General features: G+C 44.6%; 1 protein-coding gene across 1 annotated transcript in view; it reads right to left on the reverse strand.

Annotated features, from left to right (window-relative positions):
* The window catches only part of LOC308376885 (protein NDRG3-like), a 57,292-nt gene extending 44,630 nt beyond the window's left edge, over positions 1–12,662 (reverse strand). The window contains exon 1 of the mRNA XM_080853376.1: positions 12,556–12,662. The gene's annotated coding sequence lies outside the window, so the exon portion shown is untranslated. The remainder of the gene's footprint in view (positions 1–12,555) is intronic.
* Positions 12,663–13,443: the final 781 nt, after the last annotated feature.

Here is a 13,443-nt window from a genome sequence, read left to right on the forward strand (position 1 = left end):
TATGCAGACGCAGACCACTATGATTGACTGACACACACACACATTGTTCAAATCATACGCTGGACGCTTTATTAATATTTCTACACGGTTTAGTTAATGATCAGGCTATAATAAGACCACATGCTATGTAATCGCTGACAACCGGGACGATTTCATAGTGGTTGGTGTAAACCGGGACATATTACGCAACTCTACGCAACTATACGCAACTCAAAATCGGGATGGTCCCGGTAAAACCGGGACGTCTGGTCACCCTATTCAACTGTCATCTTACCACGACATTCAACTGGTTTCCTGTTCTCAGATCATTTCATAATAGGAGTCCTGATTCTATCAATACATGCTCATGGCTGTTGATATATCGCTAATTTTTAAGGATGTAATGTTTAGTACTTGGTACATGGTATCACTCATTTTTAAGATTGATGGGGTGTGCAATAAGAATACTTATCAGACCGCAGACCTGCTAGAACGTCAATGCGCGGCTGGCATGACTACCCATTAGCCAATCAGAATGCTCGTACTGTCGTTGCCATATAATAAAATATCTTACAGTAACAGTATGCAACAATTAGGGAATTAGGGGTTAGGATAAGCAGTTTTACTTAAAAATAAGTATAATTTTACATGTTATATGGTAAAGGTAACCTTAAATGACTTATTTTGTGTTCTGGCGCTATACTTAAAAAAAAAATATATATATTTTTTTTTTATTTTTTACTTGAGCTTCCAGGGGGGGCGGGCGGGGCAGTTGGGGGGGGGGGGGGGGGGGGTAAGGGCGCCACCCTAATATCATTGTAGGGGAAACACTGTATCTTTACTGCTGCAGCCTCTCAGCCGTATTACACAAGGGGGAGATGGATCACTGGTGATTCGTAACCAAATTTCCAGCACCCAATAGGAGGGCCTGGATCGCATCCTCGGAGACACCTAGCCCGCCCCTCCACTTCCCAAACCACATCAGCTTGATGGAACCAGTTCCGCTGTGCTTGGCTGTTACCATAGAGACAATGTTCGTCAGCAACTCTGGAAGACGTAGGTGCTCCTGGACAGCATAGCTGGGGTGATTCCGGAGGAGAAAAAGAGAATGGAGAAGGCTCACAGAAAGGCAAAAAACTAAAACAGAAAAAAAAAGTGTCCAGAGAGAAAAAGAACCAACAAACAAAGGAAAGACAGAAAAGAAAGGAGTGGACAACTGAAAGATAAGAGGTAGAGAGACCAATGCCGATCCCTTCCCCTTGGGTTACACCTTAGCCGGAGCCACAGGGAATGAGTGACAGATCCATCAGCACAAGCACAGGGTCACTCAGGCCTCGCCTCCCAGGCGCCACTCTATCTGCCTGCTACTAACACAATAGCAGTGCATTCACCAGGGCCGATTCACACACAGCTCCCTTCATCACTCCTGCCCGCCTGTCCCTTTTCACACAATTACTGGGCAAATTATACTTCATTAAAGCAGTCCTCCTGGGTTAGATATGAACAATGGTCCAGCCGGTAATTTCACAATGTGTGGCATATTAGTGCTGCTGATAGTACGACTCAGCCACCAAACAAAACAGTGGGACACTACAGAGGGGGAAACACTAGAGGCTCCACAGTACGACAGAATAATACAAAACCGCCAGGCAACCCATGGCAATCCTTTATGTAGCTTCCCAACAGGGTTCAAGGTAAGAATCTTGATACTTTGACTCATCTATACTTTACCCTCCTTAAAACTGGAGGGAAATTTAGAAAGAGGTCTAGTCAACTTCTCAGTGTAGGCTAATTGTGAATCAATGTGTACATTTGGAATATTATAGAGTTAAGGCAAAAGTGATAAATTGTATTGCCTGTTGCTCTTCACAGCTAGTTGTGATTGTCATCTCACTATTCTCCTGTCAACTGACCTACATCACCTGCCAGTCAAACAGGGGTTATATGACCAAAGAGGTTCTTGTCAAATCTAGCAGCTGCATTGTAGATCTGCGATTCCTGCAGAGCCCAGGCAAAGCTTTCTGAGCAGCGGCGGACACTGAACGGTAATCGAAACACCATTGACCCACATCAAGCCTTTCTCTGTGAGGCGGCAGTCTTGTGCTTGAGAGGAAAATAAAAAATAAAACAAACAAACAAACAAACAAACAAACAACTACAACAACAACAACAACACAAAGCCGAGCCTACTCATGCTCAAATAAAGCAAAGCAAACAAAGCGAGTCAGATCACCAGCGAGCAGGGCCGGCATTAACGCCCGCGGCTAATCTGTCTGAGATTTTAATCTTCTGAGCAGCGGAAACGTTCCTTCCGTCCAGTGACAGATTGGGAGTCTTAACGAGCTTTTGGACGGGTGCTTAAAGAAAGGATCGGATAAGTAAGTGATGCAGATAGATAGGAGCCTTTACTGTCGAGGAGGGAGATTTGTTTTGACAAGTTTGTATATGTTCCATACAAAACATACAGATATCCACATCACAATGAAATCTTGGAACAAAAGGAGTATACAAATGATCTTAATCATTTCAAAATAATTTATAAAAAAAGATTTTTCACAGCTTTTCAGGGAAAGATTAGTTTTACGCCTGGTAATGAATATGCTTCATCTTGCTAACAATTAAACAAGAGGTTAGGGTTTTGTGCAAAGTTACAGAGGCAGAAAATCCACCAAAGGGGCAGGAAAGTGCTGAAAGGTTGTGCCTTCCAGTTGGCTGGTATTTTTCCACTCAAACACAAGAGATTCTGAGTCTTCACATCCGAACTAGTGAGTTTGTTTATTGAGTGCTGCAATGGCAACAAAACTTCTGATAAAGTGGGCTCTTCTCAATTTTGTATCTGCGAACAGACGCTAGCGGTGTGAAGAGCGGATTCAGAAGGGGGTCGCTGTCATTTGAGATCATGTGGTGGCTCTGACATTTATGTCTGACCGGCTGGGAGTGAGAAGGCTGATGATTTTGAGGGCAGTTTGTGTCATTTTGATGACTGAGAAGTCTGAACTGCGGGAGGAGTGATCACAAGGCCTGGCTGATAAATCCCACAGGAATGAAGGAAAATACGATACTCTCAACAACGTGCAAGCACACACCGGTTAATCATGAGCTTTTATTACCACAGCTCACATGAGGCCGTATTGAATTTCCCCCAATCAAGAAGTGAAGATGGTTGAAGGTAACCGAAAGAAAAAGTCCCACCAAGCCTCACTTAACAAACATTAAGAAAATAGGGCGAGATCACTGGAACTCGTCTATTTGTGGACATCAAAGTGTCCTTCAAGCGATCGACGTGCCGCATTGTAATCTACCATCATGTCTGAGAGTGAGAGGCTTTTTGCCCACTCAGTCTGTCCAATTACCACCTAGGCTCAACCTTTTTAACCCCTGTCCTGTGAATGTCCCCATCCTGTTGAATGTCAAGAGTTGAAAAATGTAACCCAACCGGGGGAAAAAAAAGAACCTGTTAAAAGGCTTCCTGAGGTGCTCTGTTACTTCGCCACGGACACAATTCATTTTTTCACCAGCCACACCACAACGGGGGCCTTCTGGTCGAATCCCGATGTGGCAACCGTGTGCACGTCACAAGCAAGTCAGCTGACAATGAGGCGCTGGAGACAGTCTATTAGAAAAGCCACTTGTGGCACACTGATTACAGTCATCCTAATCAAACGCCACACACACACTGCACCCTTCACACTGAGTCCACAATGGGTAGAAAGAGTGGTTCTCATTATTAGCTTTGATTGGGACAAAGAGGCAGAGAGAGAGAGAGAGAGAGAGAGAGAGAGAGAGAGACATCAATTGGGTGGCCATCACAATGATGATCAACTATACCACAATACCAGTGGGGGATATGACAATGATCCGCACCAGGGCGATACTGTTATCATCTGTAGACGATTGGCTCATTTTCAGATTACTTCTGGCAATTAAGCACTGACAACACACTCAAAAAAAACACACAGACACAGACAGACACACAAACACTCTCTCTTTCACACCCACACAACGAATGTGTGTACAACGACTTAAGTCAGAGATTCAGCCACAGTGAATCTGACAGAAGCCCATTCCAAAAGCACCCACAGTCTGTTCCCTGCTCCTCCAAAGACATTGGGACATTGTTTACAGACATTTGTGTTCGGCTCCCACAGATGCCTTTCCTAATACAGTGGCAGAAACCACATGGCCAGGCAGCCTGCCAGGCCACATCGACAAGGGCAACACATGCCAACAGGGGGAGGCCATGCCAGCATCCTGCCTAAGCAGACGAGGCTCGTGTCCATACCCACTGAGGATGTTTTCACTCCATATTTCTTGAATCGTATATACAGGTCTGACGAAGACAACTGGAGAAATTGAGAGAGTGTGTACGTGTATGATGATATGGTCATTTTGGTCATCACTGTGATGTTAAAAATGAATTTGTTATTATTTTTGGGGCTTCGAATTAGATTTTCAGACAGAGAGAGAGAAAGAAACACTAATAAAGAAGCAGAGAGAAAGAGAGAATGAGAGAGGGGTAAAGAGACGTAACAGTAGGCTACAGATGGCTTTTGTCTAAGCTGACTTCCGTGAGGAGGGCACAAGAACATGACATGAATTAACCCAAAACCCCTGCTGGTTGACGGGAGCTCTCTGCAAAGCCCAAACAAACCAACACGACAACACGGACATCATCACAAAGACACACACACACTAAACGTTTCACTTTGGCCTCTCCTATCCAAAACCGTTTTGTTATGTCTTTCCTGCACCTCCTACGGACAGCCGGTGAAGGAGATACCATTCTATTTGATATTTGTAAGGATCTGTGTGTATGGGTGTGTGTGTGGGTGTGTGTGTGTGTCTGTGTAAAGAGTGTGAAGGACAGGAAAAACAAAATATGTACAATCATTGGTGGACACGCTACCATAAACAAAAGGTATGGGGCGCATTCAATTTTGTCAGCAGTCTTTTCCCGGAGGATGTCTGCCATCACTCTAAACTGGGCACAGGTCCTGTAGTTGGCATAGGCTAGACTCCCATTCAACATGTTCTTTATCAGTGTGATTTTAGCTTTATGAACAGGAGTTCCTCTTTGGCCATTCTAGGCAGTGTTGAACTTAATGACCATGTTTCTCTTCTAATCTAATCACTAAAGTGAAGTGGGAGGGGGCTCTGTGTTTTTGCGGTGATTTATCAGTCCCTGCTGGTTTTGGGTTTTCATTACTGTATTTGTGCAACTTAAAAGTTTCAAGCTTAAACTGTGCTGATCCGGTACCAAGTTTACGGTTGCCTGCAATGGACTGGCCAAATTGCCTACAATACACACACAGCATAGCATCCCCCTCGTACCTCAACCACGGGTACTGCGTTAGCCAGTGTGATTGAAAGTAGTGCTTTTTCTTCTTCACCGGCTCAGTGGGCCTCCCCCTGCCTGCTCCTGAACTCAGCGAGTTAGTACCTCTCGTTGGTTCTCACTCTAAAATCTTAAATCCTTAGCTATAAATCACTTCATCTTCGAAACACGGAAACAGCGAAGTGGTTTATTTCCAAAGTTTCATCATCAGTGCGTGTGTAGGTAGAGTGCAAGTAGGGCGAGACAGAGTGAGCCATTGAAGAAGAAGAAGAAAAAGTGCTGTTTTCAACCAAGGCCAACCCAGCACCCGTGGGGCACTTAAACAGCCTAATGATCCATCATGCTCCACACAAATGCAACCATGTGAAATTAGAATTCGTACACGCTCCAAAAATGCATTTATGCATATGCAACCGTTTGGTGGCAGTCTGGAGCCCCGAGGTCAGGCTGGCAGGTGTGCAGTGTGAAGCCTGCTGGGGCTCTGCTGACTGGTGTCGTGGCAGGTCAGACGAGCTCAACTGAAGCAAAGCAGACTCCTGTTGCTGCGGTCAGCTCTCGCCCAGTCCTCCTTTTCCTTCTCCCTTCGTCTTCCTTTTCCCTCTCCCTCCCTCTTCGTCCTCATTTTCCTTCTCCAGTCTCTCTGACCCCCTAACCTGCACTTCTCTCTCTCTCTTCTGGATCTTTATTTCCTGTTCCACATGCCTTCTTTCTTGTTCTGTTTGTTTCTGCCTTCATTAGCCCGAGTAACATCATCCGGGAGCAAACATAAAACCAGGACATGTATGAAGGTATATCTAAGGTGCAAGACTACACAAGCAAACAAATCAATAATGAAATAAACAATTTGAAAAATACTAATGGAAAAAGGGTTGAAAACGAAAATCTTCACATCCAACTACATCCAAAAAAGAACCTCCCAATCCTCTCATGCTCTTCCTCACAGTTGCATACTGAAGCTAGAACAGATCTCATGCGTCAGGTGGGCCTCTGCAACCTTGAGCTTCAGTATTTTGACAGCTTTCTCCAGACACCTTGTACTGATTTCCCAGATGAATCTACCTCCCCGTGTTCTATCTTTTCTCCTCCTCACACTTCTATTCTTCTCTTCTCTCCTCTGGGTCTGGTATGAAATAGAAATATCCAATGAAAGGAGTGGAGTGGCAGTCTGCCAATACATTTGAGTGGAAGAGCTGAGTGTTAGTCTTTCCAACAGGTACATGGGTATGATCGGAGATGGGGAAAGGGTGGTTAAAAAAAAAAAACACCTGTTTGTGCTAATTAGCTTTAGCGCTGATGCTACTGAATGAATACCATCCTAATATGCTTTTTCTGTCTCTTACAACAATAGAAGGCTATGCTTTCCCCTCAAGGACTCCCCATCCTCAGGGACTCAAAACTCATAAAATACATCCTTTTGTTTTTTTCTCCCATGGTAGGTGAACAGTACTAAGGCTGTATAATTATCACATTCCTGAAATAGAGGTGTAATGGTTCTACACATGTCCTGAATATGAGTGAATAGCATTATATTGAGCATATAATGATGATCACTGATATCGAGGAAATCTATGTTCATGTTGCAAATGAAAAAAAAAGAAGAAATTCAACATAGAAAAAAAAAAACAAGTGGGCTGATTAGGAGAGGAAGGAGAAGCACTGAGAATATGATGCTCTACCACCGGTGCAACATGCAATATTCAACACCTCGCATGCACCCGGCCTGGAGATCATTTTACCGGAGGCCTCTGTGTCCTCTTTTCAAGCCCTCTTCAGCCCTCTCTCCTTCCACAGCCACCTCCAACACAGACACACACCCTTCTCTACTGCCATACACACACAAACACACAGGGAGAGAAAGGGAAACGTGTGTGTGGAGAGGGGGTGGGGGACACACACACACACAAATACCATGGTACAATAACCTGATACAGGGCCACCGCCCTGCTTCACATATCCACCAGGCAAAAGGCCACAGCCTCACTAGCTGTCTTTTTTAAGATTGGACCCCCCCACCCCCCTTTTTTCCTCCTTCCCCTGTCACCCCACTGTCTGTTATTGCTCTCCACATCTCTTCCTTTCTATCTTACCTCAACTCTCCTTTCATGCCGAGCTCATATTATATGGGCCTGACCCTCACCGTGCTTCATAGCTTCACCCACAGGAGGATCTGTCCACTTAAGCCTGATGTACATCGCTAACACGCGCATGAGCCCCTCTCAACCAGGGACATCCTTATGCTCCTGAGGAGCCTATGGCACGGCAGGGCAGCATCAGCTGATGAGGAGGCATCAACAGACAGAAGGTGGACAGGTGGTGGAGTTGTTGATGATCACTAACTGTATGCAGACACACACTAATTTCTCGACCCCAATCCCCCACCCAACAATACACACACACACACACACACACTGTGACCTCACACTTTTTTAATTAAAGCTTCTCACCGTTGCTATTTACTCTTTCTCTGGCAATACAAAGGAAAGAAAACCAATTAAACCCAGTCCATTAGGACAGCTGCTGGCATTGAATGAAGGGGGACAAGAGCCATCCACAGAAGAAGGAAGGAAAGGGGCTTCCAGACTAGCGGAGGAGACGGTGGGCTTCACAGTGGCGGGACGCTCCCTGGCTCTCTGCATGCAGGGATAGGTCACCAGGGAGCCATAGCCAGATGATGGAGATGATATGCTAAACAGCGGCAGAATATGCATGAGCCCTTAACTCAGCGCTTGGTTTTTGATGTCTTGGCCATTTTAGCCTCCACCAGTGCTGAATGTGAATGCATGTGGCGGTGTGCTTCCATATAGCTTATTGCTGCCTAGCCAGGGGACCGAGCCCTCCTGAGGCCATAGATTTAGGGTTTGGCTCAAATAAGAGATAAACTGACAATTATTAGAAGTCACTAAATGGTGAAGGAATCAAAGGTCCCATATTGTGGTAGGAAAGGAAGGAATGTCAAAAATTAAAAGATGGAAGAAGAGAGAGAGGTGGGAGAGAGGTGGTGGGTGGTAGATGAGAAAACTGAACAAAGCCCTCTTATGAACACCAGCGCTGTCTCTCTCTCTTGGCCCCCTGCTGTGTGGATCACAGGCACAACGCAGGGAGAGGACTTACACCATCCTCTAATGCCTGCCTGATCACAGGCCACAGACTGCGACAGTCCAGGGGGGTGGTTCAGTTCAGGAGGTAAATTACGTGACTTTCATTTGGCTTAATGGTGTGTGTGTGGGGTGGGGGGGGGGGGGGGCCTTAGTGCCATCAGTGGTGCCTCCTCCATGTCTAAACCTCCCTTTGTTAAAATAGCAGGATTCTCTTATAAGCTGTTAGCCAGTGAGCCAGGGATGCTTTCGAGGAGCTCTTCCAATCTGACTGAAGTGGATGTTGAGTTACTAGACCTCATCATTTACCATTTGAGAGTCAGTTCATTCAGACAATGTTCACATGAACTCATTTCACAGGAGCTTGGAAGTGATGCAACTTGCAAGTAAAGAGCGCTTCCATTTAGCAATAAAGAAGCGGCGTAGCAGTGCACTAAGCCCTCACTAGTTTTGTAAGCTACGACAACATCAGCTCTGGCGTACCCCCCCCCCCCTTCCTATTTTCAACCGAGAACCAGCTGTCAGGGAAGACAAAAGGTGAGATGATTGGAAGAGACAGACAAGCTACGGCCTGGCCGGCAGGGCCTGCTAGGCACTCATCATGAATTTGTTTGTGCGTGTGTGAGTATGTGTGCATGTGTGTGTGAGTTCGTGGCTAGAGCAGGGGTTAGCTGTTCATTCTCTTCTCCCTGCTTCTATCCCTCCACGGTGCCTTCTCTCTGATCCTTGACAGCGCCAGAAATAGAGTCAAAGGACAGAGAGAAAAGGGGATGAGAAGATAAGTCCAGAATGGGGCTGTGGCCAATGAACAACAAGGTTGAGGGCAACTACAACAGCTGTCTGCTGGCTTCAAAAACGGTAAGACTGCTCAAGAGACACAGTGATGGAAGGCGGTTGATGGCTAAAGTATAATCTGCTTGTGTAGCTCAACTGGTAAAGTGATGTGCGAACAACACTTAGGTAATTGGTTTGGAAGCTCATACGGTTAAAGTTATATCGGACATTTTTGTTGCTAAATGACTGTGGTGAATGGTAAATGTAATGCTGCTGTACCATTGTGAACACACACTACCACTACCACTGAGGGACTTGATTACAATTATGAAGAGTGGACAGCTGGCCGCATCACAGGCTGAAGTGCTTTTGGTGTTACCCCTTGGATCCTCTCAGTGTGAAAAGCACTCAACAGACCTGCCCTGGCCAGACACACTCACTGGAATGGGCCATGATGCAGAGTGGGAGGCTCTGGGTGAGTTTCTGCTGCCCTGGCTGACAAAGCCCTGGAACAGAAGGCAGTGAGAATTTCTTTTTTCTCTCTCTCGTTTTCGCTCCCTCCTCATCTATCTAAAAATGGTCTCATACGGGTGCAAGATAAATAAAGCTTTCTTCAGCACTCAAATCGGCACCGATAGCGAACTGCCAGCCTAGTGTGGTTTCTGGGGGATAAGCCTACATCAAATAAGTCAAGAGGAGTTATTAGGGCACTGCTTTTTGATGCACACCAATAGGTCTCAAAGAAGTACAGCAAATCAAGCAACTTCTTCAGGTGATGGATGAGAAAACTACCTTCTTTGTTAATTGCATGTCTTCTCCAATTTCTCAATTCAGTTCTTGACCTCTCTCCATCTTTGCCAAATAGTTCCTCAAGAGACGGAATCAGAGTTGCGGCAATTGCCCCTACCTACTTTCAGTTACCATGACAACTCTCCTCTCGGCTCTGACCCAAAAGATGTCTGCCTAGGCAAAGTTTGAAAAAAAGAGACAGGTCCCATTTGAGCTGTTGCTTCTCCAACACGCAGGCTGGTTTTCTGTGCCACCGGATAGCTACCGTCTGTAGACCATTTCCTTCCTACTGCTGCTGCTGACTCTGTCGGACTGTACCTGTCCTTGGAGAGAACATGCTGCATCATCAGATAAGCATTTGAAAATATAGCCCAATCAGCCATGACTCCTGCCACGACACGGCGGCAGTGGCCAGTGGCACCAGAGGGGTGTGGGTATGACCCAAGGCAAAAGGCATAGGAGAGATGACAATGATTGTGATGTGCCATTGGATACAGGAAGCAGAGAGGTCAGATAATAAGTTCTTAACCAGGTCAAGATTTACTGTCATCTCTCCATCAGGAGACAACATAATGCCCCGGTTCAAGACCAACACTTCAGGGGAAAATAAAATAAATAAAACCTGAAAGAGCCACAGCCTATATTGTGCTGGGAAGGGTGAGGGAGGCCGCTTATTTTCCAGGGAGGATCCATCTGTCCAGGTTCCAACAAGCAATTGGTGTGCCTCCAATTTTCCCTGTGCCATTACGGCCTAAACCACATATAGCTTGGCCTAGATGTGGTGACTGTAAGGGGCAAATCAGCCCTGAAAGGAGGCTCTGTTTACTCTGGACGTTGTATCTTACCACCTCACCCCAAGAAAAATACCAACAAGTTTCCAGGGCTAACCTTATGTGAATGAGGCATGTCTGTTCAATTGCTAGACATTACTTAAAAAAAACACGTCAGACAACCTGAAAACGTCTTCCAGTATACTCTGAAAGAGCCAAGGTGAAAGGACGTCTTAGCAGAACTGTACTAGCAACATCAACATTTTAATAAGCTACATGCCTTCCATGAGAAGAGATTCTTTCAGTAACGTGGAGGAAGGATTTACCAAAGAAAATGGTCTATGAACAGCCCTTATACTAAAGGGCATGGAATATTCCTCCAAGAGACTGCTGCCTGAAATAATCATTTACATTCACACAACACTGAAACTCAATCAATTATTTCTTTAGGGCGGAAAATGTGAAAACATCCTCCAACATGAGGTTAAGTTGAGTCTTTTACATAACACTTGGCCTTTAAAGAAGACTTCAGTGTGTCCTGTTTGTGATTGCAGCGAGGTTATGTAGGACCATCTGGGCTCAAAAACAACTGTCACTAATCTCGTGGCTTTACTGGCCTGATGGTGTTTTTCCTATCTTTGTATTTTGGGAAACTGGGTTATCAGCACGACTATTCTCAACTCTTGGGGAAAAGAGAAAATGCTTTGTTCTTGAGCTTATATGACATGACACCTCCTGGTACCATCTTCTTCAAAAGCACACATCTATCAATAATATGAATTTTTTTTTGCGGTGAATGATTCCAATAAATGGTAGGATACGAGCTGGACAAAGACTCTATGATCGTAATAATAATACAAATCGAGAACTACTGCTCGTAGTCAACTTTATGGTTCCCTAAACCGGTACAATGTTCATTTGTGATGCATCCATGCATGGATTAAAAATGATCTGCTATTCTGCTACACGTTGAGGAACACCCATCAGCACCGACGTGACCGGTATATGAGTGATAATCATAATCTGCATTTTTAGCACATTCCACTGACTGAAGTCCTTGCTTTACAGAACTCTTCTTTCTACCTGAGCCAATGCCACTGATGCAGAAAGAGGCTAGATTTTAGATAGATGTTGAGACACAAGCTAAACATGACTTGTTGCAAAAACACAGATGACGGTGTAGTTGTGAAAAAGGGGATCAATTACATTGGCTAGCGCTAATTTAGCTAGCCTGTCGTAAAATATTGAAAAGGCAAGTTAGCTTACTAGACAAACGGTTTTACTTGGAAAGTTCATGGATTTACATTCAATAGCACACGAAGTTTGTGCAAACTTTAAGGCGTACGCAGTCATCAAATGCAAGTTGTTAGCAAAGGTAGTTCACGGTATTAGTTTGGCATCTACCCTACCAGCTATCCATGTGAGTTCACCTTTTACTTCTTTACTCACGTTAGCTAACTAGCCAGCGATAGGTTAATAGTGGTTAACAATATAACGTTACACACGAATTATGAAGAGCACAATGGTCTGATAAAGGTATTGTAAGTGAGAAGAACAATACTTTTCGTTCATATATCGCACAAGTGACATTAACAGTGACCAGAGCGCTGAAGCTAGCAACCCATTCGGTTGCTAGCAATGTCCTGTTAGCCAGGTTTTGGTAAACCGTAGCTGCTTGGTTGTCTTAGCCACAAGCAAGAGCTAACGTTGGCGAACTGGTGTACTACAATTTAACAGGCGCGATTTTCGCAATCTCTGGACGAAATACAGTGAGCACGTTTCATTTGCGATGTCTCTATTTCATTGTACTCACCGTCTAAATGCAAAGCCTGGGGAAACAATTCCTCTTCAACAGTAAATGAGCGTCCTGCGACTTCAATCCCACACACGTTCCACCGGTGAAACACAAACTACAGTTTGGAATCCACACACATGCAGTGACACACACTTCGGGGCGGACTTACAGTCGTTGAGACAGCCAGGTTCGGCGTTTCAATACGCCCCTATGCGGATGTACTATACTATACAATGTCGACACAGATATGCAAATCACAACGATAAACAAACTTTAAGTCGACTAAAAAGCATAGCGAGCACTTACACTGGTAACAATTTACAATGCGGTTTCTGATTTATTATCAGATTTCCGATGATACTCATACATAAAAAAAACACATTATGTCTCAATCATAACAACACTAACAGTTTGCTTTAATACGCGTCTACTCTTGAATACAATGCTATATTTTTTCAGGACAGGCAAGGGACAACATGTGATACAAAAAAAGTATGTGATTATAACATGGGGCACTGGCTGTTGTACGAAAGGGAAGAATACAAAGTGGCCCAAGCTCAACATACTCTACATACAGAGGTAAGAAGGCATAAACAAAGACAAGAAACAATCATCAGACAGATAAACGTGCACATTGAAAAGGAAGGAGATTACTCAACAAAAAGAAGATAGGAATACTGGACATGGAATTAAAAAAAAAAAAAGAACATAAAAACAATATAAAAACTGTGAGTCCCTCTATTTGCCTGCACACGGAGGAGCCATATGGTCATGGGCTTTGGCCCACACGCGACACACACCATATGCAGTATTTTTCTCCGAGTACTACCCTGGGTGCTAGGCAGACACCTACTCTCAGCCTAACATTTCACATAGAGTCAATAAATTAAATCAAGCACAATAAAT

The sequence above is a fragment of the Sprattus sprattus genome (genome assembly GCF_963457725.1).
Source record: "Sprattus sprattus genome assembly, chromosome: 16".
Classification (NCBI taxonomy): Eukaryota; Metazoa; Chordata; class Actinopteri; order Clupeiformes; family Clupeidae; genus Sprattus; species Sprattus sprattus.